Source organism: Syngnathus floridae, chromosome 3 (assembly GCF_059516105.1).
Source record: "Syngnathus floridae isolate MCC-2025c chromosome 3, RoL_Sflo_1.0, whole genome shotgun sequence".
NCBI lineage: Eukaryota > Metazoa > Chordata > Actinopteri > Syngnathiformes > Syngnathidae > Syngnathus > Syngnathus floridae.
Window position 1 is genome coordinate 22,158,373 of NC_142415.1, and position 16,723 is coordinate 22,175,095.

The 16,723-nt window shown below is 42.6% G+C and overlaps 1 long non-coding RNA gene across 4 annotated transcripts in view; it reads right to left on the minus strand.

Moving 5' to 3' along the window:
* The window catches only part of LOC148401149 (uncharacterized), a 153,555-nt gene that overhangs the window by 98,934 nt on the left and 37,898 nt on the right, over window positions 1-16,723 (minus strand). For all 4 annotated transcript variants that reach the window (XR_015857531.1, XR_015857532.1, XR_015857533.1 and 1 more), the window contains exon 2: window positions 16,375-16,462. This is a non-coding gene — a long non-coding RNA (uncharacterized LOC148401149). The remainder of the gene's footprint in view (window positions 1-16,374; window positions 16,463-16,723) is intronic.

Genomic DNA, 16,723 nt, shown 5'->3' on the forward strand with positions numbered 1-16,723 from the left:
TCCATCTCGAAAATTCAGATTGAGTTCCACATCATAGAACTGACTTTAAAATCAATAGTAAGATGTTTTAACTTTTTAGCTAAATAGCTTTTTGGCTAGGTCCCCAAATCGCAAGAATAGCAAGTGTTCACTGCATGATAAATGTTTCATCTGCTCTTCACACAAGTTGAGGGTTGAAGAAGTAAAAGTGCATTTGAGTCACAATGGCCACACGGGTACTTGACCGTATCGATCATACGGCGATGGCAATCACTCGGTTTGAGAAAAACCTCGGCTTGCCTGATTGTCTGTTTTCTCGTGACCGCATCTCACAAAGTGATAAGACCTCAATTACCCAACAGTAGAGAGCTAACGTGTCCGAGGCAGCGGGCCTGTTACTCGCCGGAATGACTCTCGGAATGTCATTTCTTGCACATAGTATGATGACGATCCAGTGCGCTTCACCGCCTGCGTTCTTTACCAGCCGAACTCCAAAGAAAAGTACGTTTTGTAAAAGGTACTATTGGTGAAAATGTGGCACAATCCCTCCACCGTCTCCATTATTGAGATGTTTATGTACGGATATCAAATTAAATTTGAATCCAGTTTGACCCAGTAACGTGAAATTCGGTGGACTTGTCTACGATAACAAAATCTCGAAAAACGACAAGAAGTCCCCGCCCCCAATTTCAGTTGTGAATCTTTTATGCGTCTTCTAATTTGGGTGGAGCTTGGTGTCCACTTTCGGTGATCATTTTGATGGTTCGCGTGCAAAAGGGTGTGTGAGGGCCCATTATTCAATCCCTAATTTAATAGAAGAATGAATCATATTATAGCACTTTACATAATGAGACGCAAAAAGAAAAAAAACAAATTGTTTACTCTGTGTACTCGACTGGAGGTCACCTCACATAGAAACCATCAGCACAAAAAAATAAATGTCCAGCCGACTCCAACACACGTTTGAACAACCCGCACGACAGCATCATGCGCACCGCCCAGGGCTTATTCTGCTGTTTGTCCTCAGCGACGGCCCGAGGAAGGGGGTCCCGTCCCGGCCCCTGCGCCGAGGGATCGTTACTCCGATGAACAAAGCCTCCATTGTAAACAGGCTCATTGAGTTCTGGTGCGGCGCAGTCCGTTGTTGCCCCTATTTGTCACATCGATCATTATGCGGCCAGCGAGCTGCTGGCGGGGAACCGAGCGAGCGCGAAAAAAAAAATTGGAAAACGCTTATGGACTCATCAAAAACAACTGAAACATGCTTACGTTTATGGGATGCGCTCGTGTGCTCTTAAAGAGAAATCACTTAAAGCATCACGTCGGGAGAACGGTCGCAGTTGTAAGTACAAACGAGAATGAGCCAAGGCTCATTAGCACGCTATATGCTAACTCACCGGCCGCTATTTTAGGCTAAGTAGACTTTCTCACTTTGTTGACATCCGATAGAAGATGTAAATAGAAAAACAAACTTTTAGAGACGTCGAGGTCACGTACTAGCTCAGAGAATAGTCAACATCCCTGAAAGTAAAATGGCGCCTTCAAACAAAATGGCCACCTTCTGTGCCATTTTAGGTGAATTCTGAGGCTAGTACTCCTATTTCTGTTTTTATTTTTGCAATTTATTAGTATCAAATACATTCCAAATGAGATATTTGGTTTTTGTGGTATTTGATATTTGAATGGTCGGCATCTCCAAAAGAAAAATGGCGCCTTCAAACAAAATGGCCGCCTTCGGTGCCATTTTAGGTGAATTCCGAGGTTCGTACTCCATTTTCTATTAATTTGTTGACAATTTAACGGTGTCAAATACATTAGATACGAGATATTTGGTATTTTTATTGCCTGCAGTTGTCTGTTTTAAAATGAGTTGTTGACTATTTTGAAGTGTGAGAGTTCACAGATTCCTTGAAGCAAACGCATTTGGAGACTCGTAATGATGATTAAGCTCACCGGTGAAATGCCGCTGCAGCCCGCGGCCACAATTAACACGCATCCCCCAAAAAAGTAGTGAATCTAAAAAATATACTTTCATTCTGCCCTCGTCGCTCTGCGAAGGTGTGTTTACACGCGCCATGTCGGTGTCTGTGTCGGCCGGAACTTCACAGATGTGCTCCACGGGGCTCTGCATTGTTACGCCGCAGTCAGCAAGTTTCCCAGCACTGAGCATATGCGAGCGCTCTGCCTGGAACGCATCCACGAGGTAGAACCCGAGAAGCATTGCTGACCCCGGACAAAACAACGTGTGTGTATGTGCGTGTGTGGGTGCAAGGGCGGCCATTTTGAGAGGATTAAAGTGCGGCGATTAAACTTTAACGACTCCCCGCCTATTGATGGAACGGTCGTCCACTTGCCCACATATCACGCACACGCTCGGTGCGGTGTGAGCGCGGTGCCAGACTACATTATGCTAAGCCGTAACGCTTTACGACAAACTTTAAAATAAATGCGTGTTTGGCTTGAAAAGGCAACATCATGTACCGAGGCGATAAACGCGAACGAGGGGCAGATGAAACAATGGCGCTAATTGTACGAGACTGGGACAAAAATGATATTCAGGCTATAAATGAGGTGATGATTTACTATACAGCTGATAATGGACAGTGGTCCTGCTGTTCAGTCACTGTAACCAGAAAAAAGGAGAAATGGGACATACTGATGATAAGAAAATTATCAAAAAAAACCGAAATATTTTAGACACTTTGTTCACAAATGCTTCATTTTAACAATTTACTTTTTTCTTTCTAGCCACGCACCCCAGAATTATCATTTATTTTCCCAGTTTTCTGGTATGATTAAAATGTTAAAAAAAATAAAGCTGTATATATTGCTAACTAAGAACTGTTATTTTGGCAACATTTAAACTTTTTTTATTTGGAATGTCAAAATATAATTAAACTTTTTTTCTCTAACTTCATGCATTAATTTCATGCTCGTTTTTTCTTTTTTTTCTTGATTGAAAAGTATTTGTTTGAACGTAGAACCATTTATTCTTAATAAAAATGACTTTTTACTCAAATGATAAGAAAACTATCTTCCAGCTCTACCGGACCCGTATTGCATGAGTATTTCAATAAACTCTTGGCACAGTGGTGGCAATAAAAAAATCCCGCTGACCTTTAAAGGCAGGCGAGCCTGTCATATCATTTAACCTCAAGACTGTAGCGCAAGTGCGAGAGGCGTGGTGGCGCGGTCTAGCCCTCATTACAAGCCGCTCTGACAGAGCCGTGCTCCTTAAAGCAGACCCAGCCTTTGGCGACACGACTCTGTACTGCCGTCATTTCACCCAAATCCATCAGTCAAATTGAAAACGCCAAATCATCTCGCCATTTTTGTCTATTGTCCAGAAAATACCTGCTAGGCAAAACACGCCATCCCAAAGTGACAAAAGACAGAAAGTTCCAGCCAAGGTCAGTGTAAAGAGGTCGTATTGGGTGTTTGTATTGGATTGTGCCCTGTCAGGTACTGATGAGCCCCGCCGGGCTTTGTAAATCAAGCTGGCCGGCACGCTGAGAACATATCGTCCATCAGTGCAACTTCAGCGCGTCCTCGTGTTGTGCAAATTGATCACCTCGGACAAACATTGCCAAACTATTTTTGCACACGGGGGCAGCCACCGCAAACATGCGGCATAAATAAGATAGACGACACACACGCACGAACCGCCCGCCTAACACATAACGGATGGCCTTTGGGTGCGCCAATTGCAGATTTTTGACAGAACAATTAGCATCCCGCAGACAGGCTAACCTTTAACACAATACATCACCTTCATTATTCCCGACCTTCCATATGTTGGTGTGTGTGTGTCGGTGTTGACGTGTTAAGCTAACCCCCCAACACCCCTAAGGAGCGTGGCGAGCGTTTAATGCGGTGAAACAGGTGCAGCCAGACAGAAAGGCCAGCACCGTCTCAGCGCCGCACTCTGACCCCGCAAGCTAGCAGCTTTGTGGGCAGAGAGGCACAAATTGCTCTTGCTGAAAACAAAATTAGAAGTGATGCCGCAGCGTTGGCAGATTTGCTAATTATTTGTGTTATTTGCTACGGGGGAACTTTTACCACTCACTTTCAAGAATGGATTTTTATCTGTAAGTGGCCAAAACAAAATGGCGGTTATAATTGTTTCGGGTTAACAAATGGATAACAATGAACTGCTTCATAAAAATTGGGCATACTGTATCTGGTTGCCGTTAGCTTGGAAGCTAACGCAATCTCCATTTATTTTTGGTGCCTTTCATACCAGTTGGACTGGTGAAAAAGTTTAAGCATAGTTGATAAAGTTACATAGCTTATATAAAGTCTTAGAAAAGCAACTTTCTTCGCATGTGGGAGGTCCCTGCAAGCTCAGTGATGAGATTTACATGCAGTGCAGCCAAGCAGCTCATCGCATGCAATTTATCAGCGATATAAAAATGTACTTTGAGGAGATTTGCGGGCCGTTTTGGATCGCAAGCTACCCACTTTATCGCGGCCAAAGCAGAACTACTTAGCGCGTATCCGCTGCCAGGTCGCCTCGGCGCAGTCAGGCGGAACCGCCCCGACATGAAATGTCATAAAGTCATTTATGATATTTCTCTCTTAGAGTGAACATGCAATAAAATACAGACGTAAATACAAGTAGGGGTGGGGGCACCCCGACCCTGATAAATCAGGGAGCCCGTGAAGCTGTTCCCCATTTTTGTGTATTTAATTTCACACATATTTGCACAAGGAAATTACATTTGACTTATCTTCTACAGGTAAATATCAAGCGCTACCATGACCCAAGAACTTATTCTTCTCGTGCTATTCATGAAAAAAAAATGAACAAAAACTTTCATGGGTGATTTCATTCCATTCGTCAGCTTTTTGGAGATACACGGCACCCTTATTTGGCCTTGAAAGCTGCCACCTAAAGTGGGTCATTGCCCTCAAGACAACTCATGCGCATAATGCTTTTATCGATAGCGAGCTCCATGATGACGATCTGATTTTATGACCACTAAAATATGCAATTTCGCTCTGATTAAATGAGCTTCATACTGTGAGACCCAGCTCATTACTTGGTGATATGACCCGTGGCCTTGGTGTTTGCCTTCACTCGGAAGGTTGCTGCTTTCGAGAAGCTAGATGACAACAATTGAAGGAGAAAAAGACGATGAACTTCGGTAGGCAAGGTAGAGTGGGCAAACTGAAAAATTTAACTGTGCTAGGCTAGGTAGGCCAAGTAGATAATCATAGGGTAGTTAGCTAAAGTAGCTAAAATAAGCTAGGTTGCTATGTTTCGAGTAGATACACTTGCTAAGTCGGTGGGGAGCTAGCATGTTGCCGTGATGGCGCAAAAGCTGAAGTGATTCCAGTGAAAAGAACCTCAATGGTTCTCCTTCCGACAAAGCAATCATCCATCACTGTTGAAGATGCCCATGAAAAATGCAGCGGCAGCCTGGCGGAGGGACGCGTTTCCTTCCCTCTCCGCCAAGCCATCCCTGTTAGCGAGCAGGTGCGAGAACAGAGGCGGACAGCGGGAGAAGCCACGGGAGCTCCCGACCTGCCCCGCTGAGGCGGAGACGCACGTCCTGCCACTACTACAATATTTATCACAGCGGTTCTGGCGGTTGTAGACACAAACGCAGAATTATGGATCAAATGGCATTCGCCGCTCTTTGACAGGCTTCAGCTTCAGGGCGCCGGTTGGTCCGAGAACTTGTCGTGTTAGCTGAATAATCCAACCCGCTCTCCATCCTAACATCTTAACACATATCTGAGGATTTAGACTTGGATTATTTTTTTTAATGACATCTTTAAATTGCTTATTTCGTTTATTGTTGATTTAAATAACCGTTGCTGGTAAGGATGGTACCGGATACAATATAAAAGATAAAAGCTTGAGCACAGTACAAGCGGCTAATAGACTACCACAAATCCCCCAAAAACTACCTTGTCTAATAATATCATTTTGTGTGTACCAACGTGACGTGCGGAAAATGTGAAGCCTAAAAGGATTCCGTAGTCAAATGCCTGAAAGGCTACGCAGTCGTCATTGTGAATTCATAAAGAAAAATAGAAGCTCTCCAACATTATATTGCTTCTCGGCCTAATGTGGGGCTTACAAAGAATACAATATAAAATAAAAGACTGTCGAGCTGCATCGCAAGGTTGTTTAAATGCTTAAATGTAACATTTATTCTGTAATGGTAGTCATGGAGAGAAGAGGGGCGGCATCGACAGATGCTTCAAAGCGGCTTTGTAGCCATGGCCAAGAAAAGACCCCCTCGTCATGTCCGATAAGGCAGGTGGGTGAGTGTGCGGGGGGGGGGGGGGGGGGGGGGGGGGGGGCTATCGTATTAACCCGTGCGAATCCGTCCAAAGCAAGTTGCGAAGGCCGAAGAATAAACAGGCTGACAAAATTCGCTGGTGTGTACACAGTACATGGACAACAATAGCTGCTTGCTACAAACTGTTCTCTGTCAAACTGTACCGGGCATCATCTTGTGTCTGAGCAAGTCAATTTAAAGTTGTATGTCGCCTTTCACACCATTTAATTTATTTTTAAAAGAGAAATCAATTTCTGTTCCTTTTCATTCTGTCGCAAGGTGATTGTTGCAAATAATGTGTGAGAGGAGGAACAGTTTTATTTATTTCAAATATCCCATCAAGAATTGTATTTTAGAGGACAACTAATACTTTAGCTTAGCTTTCCATTGGCACAAAATCGAGCAAAGTTTGGACTTTTTTTTTTTGTGTACGCACGTCTCCCATACTTTGACCTTTAAGGACTATCGGTGTGAATCGATAAGAAGTTGCATGCTGTCCAAACTTTTTTTCCCCATATCAGCATGCTGAGCATGCGGACGGTGCAATGATTCCACGTAAAAAAAAAAAGTTTTGCAGAAGTTGCCAACTTCTCTGGCACTAACACTAAAGTGAGAAACTTGCGTACCATGGCTTTTGTCTTGGACTTACAATAACTCATTAATGTTTACGGTGGCTCCTAATACATCTTCTTCTATTATTTTACCTATGAAAAGTTTGAAAGGTTTCGAAATGGTCACCCCGCTCTCTGGTTCCAGTGAAGAGGCTGTGTTCTTTGCTAAATGAGTGACGTTGAAGAATCAGGGCACAAGCCTCCTTTTGACTCTTACACTCCCTGATGGTCAAATTCGTCCTCCAAATGCCACCTTGTTTAACACTTCTTGTTGGGGTTTTCAACTGTGGGCTTGGTCCTCACTTTCCTATTGCTATTTGCATTAACAAAACAATGTAGATCGCAGACTGTCCCGTTACAAATAATTACACCCTGTCAGCAGGAGCAAAAATCACAAGTATGCTCCTCACTGATATAGACAGCTATTTTGTAGCCTCCACAGGAATAAGCGGTCAAACCAACAACTGGCTTCTTATGGCTGAGCAAGCCATAAAGATGGCTAACACCAGTTGCATTGCATGCATGGGTCCAAGACCTCTTTTGAAAATCATACCTGCAAATATAGTTCCTAAGTGTGCTGTTGTTTTAATGTTAAACTCATCCATTTCACCCACTCATGATTGTATTAAATGGGATAAGGTTTACCCTGTTGCCTCTATGACAAAATATAAACCCCTTTTTTCGTCCGATGTAGCTAAGGGTAATTTTACATGCATTAGATTACCTGGTACTGGTGAGAAGCTCGGCGCCCTACCTACTCCATGGTGTGAGTCCATGACCAATGTCACTGCCCCTTTTTTGCCCATTGCTCGTAGTGATATTTGGTTTTGGTGTAATAGTAACAAACTTTATGATAGGTTGCCTTTAAACAGCTCTGGAATTTGCGCTTTGGTAACCCTATTGTTTCCTGTTCATTTGATACCAATGTCCTCTTATGATCTAACATCTTTTGCTAAGTCCGTAGTGCCCGAATACTGGCCGAGAACGAAGCGAAACGCCGAATGGCAGGGCGCAGCTAATCCAAGTTACATAGACGCCATTGGTGTTCCTAGAGGAGTACCGGATGAGTATAAGCTGGTGAATCAGATAGCAGCTGGTTTTGAATCCGCCCTGTGTTGGTGGTGTACTCTTAACAAAAATGTTGACAGGATTAACTACATCCACTACAACGTGCAGAGGCTTGGAAACTGGACCGAGGCGGGTTTCAAGGCGGTCCACTCCCAACTGGCCGCTACTTCCCTCATGGCTTTCCAGAATCGAATGGCCCTTGACATGCTACTCATAAAAGAGGGCGGTGTCTGCGCCATGTTTGGTGAGCAATGTTGCACATTTATTCCAAATAATACTGCAGCCGACGGAAGCCTGTCCCAGGCCCTTGAGGGTCTGAGGACCTTGAATGGGAGGATGAAGGAACACAGTGGGGTGAACACGGAGGTTTGGACCGACTGGTTGAACGTGTTCGGAAAGTACTGCACCCTGGTTTCCTCGGTCCTGGTCTCCATTGCCGTTTTCTCTGCCATTTTGACCCTGTGTGGATGTTGCTGCATTCCTTGTCTCCGATCCTTAATTAATAAGCTAATTACAACTGCTATCTCTCCACCAGCTGAGACTTTTCCGTTGCTCCAAAGGGATGACCTTTCGATCGACGGGAGTTCTTTCTCTAGTGACGACTCTGTCAGCGAATCCATTGTGGTAAACCTGTCCGATTTGTTTCGTGACTCTGGCTTTGACGATTAAGACTCAATTTCCTCCCACGTGTAAGTTAGTTCTTGCGAAATGTGATCCCTTGGCTGAAAATCTTTTGAAGTGGCCATATGGGTGATAAGTTAGTCCCCGAGAACTTATGATAAACAGGGGGGAATTGTTAGAAAAATTGTATATATATGTTATCATGCGTTCTCTAATGAGTACTTATTCACAATGTTACTGTTCAGTATGCTTGCTGCTTTGCCTTGCTTATTCTTATCTTGTACAACAGAACAGAAGGATTACGGCTGGGTCAGGGGCGAGATGACGGTTGTGTCAAACAAGATGCTGCTGACAGCTCAGCGTCCACCAGAACAGATCGTGAAAACAACACGTCAAACGATGCGTCATGAACCTTCTGATCTTCCTTAAAGAACGTCACTTTCTCTTTTTATCTCTCGGAATACCGCTTAAACTGTTTTGCTGATATAGCCATATCTGCACGCAACACTTTGTGCGTTACTTTTTGTTTCTTTTCTTACGAGACGAAGCCACAATCTCTTCCCCCCCCCCCCCCCCCCCCCTTAAGGGCTAATCGTCTCACACTGTGGGTAGGGCATTTCCAAATAAATAGAGCGAGGAGTGTAAAACAGATTTTTAGTGTATTTCGGGACTGCTGTAAGTCTGATTGCACTCCTCGCGAGAAAAGACTCAACATTCTGCCTCACTGGTTTTGTCTGCTGATCCTTTTGCTGATTCTGAACCTGACACTAAGTGTTGAATGCTAACTAGCTAATGCTAGCTAATACTAAAGAGCATCACTGTTTATAAAAAAGATCTTTTTTTCTACAATGTTTACTATATGATGACATTTCATGTACATTTTCAGTCCAGTGGATTTCACAATAACTTGAGATTGTGATTGAAAAGCTCTTTTCTTCAGGTTGACTCAATTATGGGATCTACAATATCCTTTGAGCATTTGTGTCTTGTTTGACCTCCAAATCTGTATATAGCGCCAGACAGCACAAACAAGCGCATATGTCTTTGTTTGAAACAAAGCGCCGCGCCATATTGATTATTTGCCTTTGCCAAACAGCGGCTCCAACACGCCTTATCCATATTTATCACCAAAACAAGCACCTCCACGTGTTCCTTTTTTTTTTTTTTTTTTTTCCCCTTGTGGCCACCCGGGTGCAAATTGTTATGCATGGTGTGACACAACCTGCAGGCGCTGCTCAGATGCTTATCGGAGCGGGGCTCTCATCTGATGGCGACACATTGCTCGGACAAAAGGTGGACCCTCCTAGATGCCGCTCATATCTGCTCTTTAACAATTCCATCAGCGGCGGATAAGCCGGCCCACAATAAAAGGCGGCGTGAAAATACATAGAGGGATCTAGGGGGATGACAGATAGCACAGCTGACGCTTGAATCATCAAAATGTGCTTTTAAAAAAAAAAAAAGAGAGAGATCGCATTTACGTAAGGTGCGATAATATAAGCAAAGGTCGTCACAAAATCCGCAAATATAGAACTTTGTTTCCTAGGGAATCGCAATGGCTCAACAATGTATTTAGATTAAAGATGCCTACATTGTTTGTTTTCGGGAGTGAAGATTTATTGATGTGACGCTTAGAGAAGACCAAATATTAACATGGCGCTGTCAAGTTCTCGTCCAGCCACCTTTTGATTGACAGGTTGCCCCCCTCACACGATTGCTGCCCCGCCACCAAGACTGATTGGCACTCAAGATCATCACACCGATAGGGAAGGTGTTAAATTCGGAGACGGCGCCACTTCCCTGCTTTTATCCGAGTTCCCATTTTCAGGAGGGTTGAGCAGAGGCAGAGAGAGCCAAGGACTACTTTGCATGCTGCCAGCCGACGATGGCGACCCCGAGGGGGAGAACATTGGTGAGGGGGCGACGGCTTTCTATGCAGCAGGGGAGAAATCTCCTCCAGGTTGCGCACACACACACACACACACACACACACACACACACACACACACACACACTTTCAGCCCAACCTTTCTGACTGCACATATTCCCGGCGTCTGCAGGGATTTATGACACATCACCTCAGCATCTGTTGGGTGTGTGCGGCCGTCATCTGCGTGTCACTCTGTCTCACGGCGAGAATTGTAAACAAAAATGTACAATTCGACATAATGAGATGTAAAAACACACAATGAGCCGGTATGCAACCTTATGAAACATGATAGGGAATACAGAATGCGATCAAATGCGATACCATGTGATATGATCCCAATACGATTCAATATAATAAATAATTCTGCAATATGATACAGTATGACTGAATATGCTTCTATACTATGCATTGCAGTCTGCTTTAATAAAGTATAAAGAACAATCAAGTATCTCTCTCTATCCTACGGTATAAATCGGGAGAATCCCATACAGTTCAATAAAATCCGATACTGTAAAACGAGCGTAAGGATAAAACAAAAGCGAACACTGGTGAAACAGTAATATTGGAGTCAGCCTTTGAATCTCCTATAAATTGTGTAACTGTGCCTTGGAGGTATAATAACCAAGCGGCTTCACCGTGTTGGAGCTCCATCGGAAACGACAAGTGAATTATGCCCGCTGTTGTACGCTTAATGCACTCTTGAGCTAAGATGGCGCTGTTTGTCAAAACACAATTTGGTCGTGATGTCTAATGCTGCAGCATAATGTTGGACGGGAAAAATAGGATATCAAATGAGATACAACGATAAGATGCAATAGAACATTTGAGGTGAACTGGTTGGAAAGAAGAGCCAAAGATGACCAGGATGTTGGCATTAAAAGATGCAGCAGGCCCAAAAGAGGAAGAGGAGAGCAGCAAATATTCCCAGCAGCCACCAGAAGCATCAAGTAAAGAGAGAGAAAGAGAGAGAGAGAGAGAGAGAGTAAGCGGACGGCTGACACAACAGAATTTCGGGTGGTTTCTTGAAGCAAACATGAGCTGAAGGGAAGAAGATGTCAGCCGAAAGCAATTTCTTACTCGACTTTACGGCAGCTTACGAAACTCGCTGAAACGACTTCATCAAACAGGCTAGCCAAGTTTGCGTCCACTCATTTAAAAGCATTACAATATGTTAAGTGATGGGTTGCTGTCATTTTTTTTTTTTTTTTTTTTTTTTTTGCCGCACGTCATGAAGCCAGAAATCGGACGGCTTGGCGGCCTCAGAGTGCTCGCTGGGAGAAAGAAGAACAAAAAAAATTATCCAGGGGGATCAGGGTATCGCGCAGCTGTGGCCACCTCGAAATGCAACCGCGGACGGCGACATGTTGAATTTCAACAGAGGCAAAGGAGAGGAAAATTGCCCCTGCCTGGCCGCCGGGGCCCCTGGCCGACAAAGATAGACCCTCTGCCGCTCGTGAGAGTGCGGGGACTGCTTGGAAAGAGTCCCGAGGGCGGGGGAGCAGGGCTCTTTGATTGACAGCTGAAGGTCACCTTCAATGAGCCCCGCCCACATTGTTTTCTAAGTGGAATGCGGGCTCTGATTTTTTACTTTTAGTATTTGACTTTTATTTTTATATTCTTCTATTTTTACTTTTATGTCGTTTGTGATTTTTTTCCATTTATTCAAATTTGACGATGATCATATTTAGTCTTTTTACATGGTCTTTAAAAATTTAATACGGTATTTTTACGGTGATTTATTACGAAACAATTCGATGACATGATTCGACGTATTCTGATATGTGAAACAATTCGCCGTGATACACTGATATAGTAATCTAATGTTAGGACTGTCTATTTTTTTTTTTAAATAAAAGGTCAGTGCCAGGATGTAGAAGAACAAGCTGCACTCTTTTCAGTCCACTTGAGAGAGAGGTAGCTCAAGAAGAAGAAAAAGTGAATTTGTCATGGCGGGAGCACACGAGATGTCCAGCGGTGCATCAGATTTTTTTTTTTTTTTTTTCCTGTTGGATGGAACAATGTGGTGTGCTCTTGACAGTAAACGCAGTCATCCTTCAGGAGAGGACGACTTGGGCTGACTGATGGCACTGTCAAGGGCTAAAAAAAAAAAGACTCTCGCACTCGGATGCCTGGAAATGTCTATGTATGTATTTATATGTATGTTGTAATTTCTTTTTTATGTATTGGCCTGCTTGGGGACGACGGATGAAAACTATTTTTGTGGCTATAATCAATATTGACATTAAGTTTCGTACTGATGTTCAGTAATGTGCATTGTCCCTATTCAAATAAATATAAATATATAAATACATTTAAAAACAAACAAAAATAATCGAATAAATTAATTAAGATAAATAAATATTTTGTGTATAAATTATACAGTGGAAGATGAGCAAAATGCTCATTAAAAATTGTTCATTAGACAAAAGTTTCCAAAAATACCAGTTCTGTTCGTCAGACTAAACCTTGTTGATGTTTAAAAATCGCAAAGAAAAATCACATTAGATAAGAAACAAACTGAAGCTTATGAGCTAGCTGCGTTACTGTCTTTGATGCCTTGCAAACGGAATAGTTGATGAATGGATTTTGATGCTAATTTGCCCCAGTGGCTTTGTTCCGTCGCATCGACGGCAAAAACGATGCTCTGTCTCGACCGCTTTCAACACTCCCTAGCATTTTCTTTCAAAATTGCTATTCTACTTTGATGTCTACCAAAACACTTTAGCGGTGTCTCTGATGTTTTGAAAAAGATCGAAATTACGTCCATTTCAATTGGCTTTAATGTTAAGGAAATATTCCAAGACCGTGTTGGCATGTGAGTGTTTTCATTGACCATTTTTGAAAAGACAACACGACATCCCCTCATGTTCATGCTCATCTACACCGTACGCATGTTTTACACAAGACTTTTAATCCACGACGTCTTCTAACTCATTTTTGGAAGCGGCAGCAACTCCGTTTCAGCTATTTTTATTCCTGCTCCTCCTTTTGGCTGTGTGTCATTCTTTTATCCCCATCTCACAAAAGCTGTCTTTGTGACGACTCCTGGAGAGAAGAAGCGTGTCGGGCTTGAACATATTTGAATATGTTGAGCGAGTAGACGAACGCGACATTGGCGTTTGAAGCAAAATAAAAAAGGGAAGAAAAAGAAGTGATGCAGCCGGAAGGGTTCGTTCCGGGTGACCCCGCAAGGATGAAGAGAGGTGCGCATCCTGGCGGGGGTGACCTCGCCGGCCCCGGGTGACACCGAGGAAGGATGGTCCAGGTGGAACCTTTGACTTCCCCGAGAACAACTGAGCTCAGTGGCCACAATTAATCTTCATTAAAAACGATGTTGTCTGCTCTTCGTGGCCCCAATATACCAAGTTTGTGCACGGAGGTGGACAAACTTTACCTCACTAGGACAATCAAATGGAATAAGAAGGTCCCTTCAATCGGGAGGAGGATGTATTCTTGCATAAAAATATTGTTAGAATATCTTCTGAATGGAGGGGAGTAGCAGAAAAAATGGATGGAATAACAAAAAGTAAAAAAATAAAGTATTCTATGAATATGTAAATCATTCATTGCATTCAGTCTTTAGATTTTGACTTCAGAATGATTCTGTGGTTTTTCAAATATCATCATGTATCGACTATTCTATGAATATGTAAATAATAATCGCATTTAGTCTTTAGAGTTTGACTTCAGAACGATTCTGTGGTTTTCAAATATCAACATGTATCGAGTGGGATCTATGTATCGATACTAATTCAGCTAGTGGGCGTGGCTCTATTTTTTGGAATTGGGCTTGCCAGCTTTTTTGACGCAAATCTACGAATGATCCTGAATTACATGAAATAAAAAAGCAGTTCGCGTAACATTGGTTGTGTTAGGTAAGCAATCAAAGCTTTTCTTTTCACTCCATCACATGCTTTTACTGGGCGTCAAACTCTGATGGAAATTAAGCAGTGCGACAACATTGCTGAAAATAAAACTCCAATGAGCAGCGGGAAAATAAAAAGCATTCCGCTCGCTCACTTCCAGACAACAGTCTCTGGTGAGCTCTGAAATAATCAGCCCAGGCGCTTACAATGCGATACAATGTTGCAATGCTCCTGAGGGGGACTGCTTCTTAGTTTTTAATAACGCGTTTTTGTTACCCCTAATATGCTTTTAATGCTTTTTGTGACAAACATGGTCCTGATAGCACAACGCTTTGATTGTACAAAAAAGCAGGAATTAATTCCTCCCTCTGTGACACGTCGGAGGATTTGTGTCATCGAGACAACGGTGTTTGCCGACTTCCTTGGAGAAATAACTTTACCCGCAACAATTTCCTTTAATTAGACGGGGGGGGGGGGGCGGGGGGGGGACAACGGAAGCAAAAGGGGCGGGGAGCGTTCATGATATCACTAATAACGAAGCTTAATTTTGGATGAAAACTTGCTGTAGTTTCATCATCTATCCATGTGCCAACCTTTTACTATAATATGTGTATATATGTTTGACATCCTTGTACTTTATATAGCAATAAAACTAATCAACATTTCAAATTAATTCTTCTTTGATCTTTTATTTATCTTTGTATAGCAATTGCAAAATTTTAATTGATTTATCTTTGATAAATATGTATATATATATATATATATATGTGTATATGAAACAACGATCTGAACTGTCCGAAAAATGTACATACCATAGAGAAGAGTGTCTGATTCTACATCAAGTCATATTGACGTCGAATGGACATCCGATGCCCGAAAGGGTACAAAAGCCACTTGAGCTGAAACGCTCGTAACTCTTGCCCATTGTATTGGTAGTTGTCCGAGCCAAACCAATGTGACGTCTCACGCTCGCCTTCTCCTCTACAAAGTCACTCCGAGTAAAAGTGACTTTGAATCAAGCTGATGATCACATCTTGCGATTGTCACTGTGCTGTTTTGTGTGCGTCTGACAAGGAGGCGAAGGTGTCCTATAAAAAAGGGGGAGGGAGGGGGGGAGGGAGGGGGCTAGGATGGTCGTGATGCAGTACAGTACTTAAAATGAGATACAGTCCTGTTGCTCACAGGTGCATAAAATTTTATTGTCCTTACACAGGGGGGAAGCTTTGGGGCTTGCTGGACGTGTCTCCAGCTTGACTTGCTGCATCTTTTCCGGCCCAGTGGCTAACGACCGCGATCCTCCTGCCATATTCATTTCTATTTTTTTTTTTTATGTGTGAAGCTGATTCTACCCAAAACTTTCTTGAACAGAACCTTTTGTGTAACTGCGACAAACATTATGAGCAGCTGGTAGCTCGAAGACAAAATATGGCAGGGATAGAGTTAAAAGGAAAAGTGTGTGTGTATGTGTGTGTGTGTGTGTGTGTGTGAGAGAGTGTGTGTGTCTGTGTGTGTGTGTGCATCCTGACATTTAGCAAGGCAGATGGGTCTTTTAGCGCATTATGTTTATCATTAAAGAAGGGCCCCAATCTGTTTGTGCCACTTGCCAACAGTATACACAGCCATCAACAATATACACATGCATCAACATGACAATACGCAGACCCCACTTGGATTAAGAAGAGAGGGACTCTTCAAAAATTGCCCCCCAAAAAATAATATTAATAATGTCATCAAAAACATTAAATCGTGGGGAAGTTTTTATACTTGCACGGATGTTAATTAAAAAAAGAAAAAATGAATATATATATATATATAATATTTATAATTTATGATGGAATATAATTTTTAATTTTATAATCATCCAAAAGAAAAAATGAATATATATATAATATTTATAATTTATGATGTAATATGTTTTTTAATTTTATAATAATCTAAAATAAAAATAATATAAAATAATTTAAAAGAAATATATACTATATATATATACACACACACACACTTACCTTATATTTAATGTCTTGCGCCATCGCAGGCAGGGAGTGACCTTGTTCCGAGTGGGGGGGGGTGGGGGAGGTGACGGCCTGGCTGCACCTGATAAAACAAGAGCGAGCGTGACATTTAAGGAGAGTTGGGTGCGGGCTGATGAGGATGAAGTGGAGCTGATTGAAGAGCAGATGTACTGGCACGCCAGCAGATGGGCACGGTTTAAGTAGGAACAACGAAAACTAAAGGCGGCTGTTCTGCTACTCATCCTGAAGATGACGACTAAAGAGACGATCCCCTGTTGTGAGGAACCAAAGCCAGAATCCGTTTATGCGCTCCCAAAACTAAAATAACCTCCAGAAAAACTTT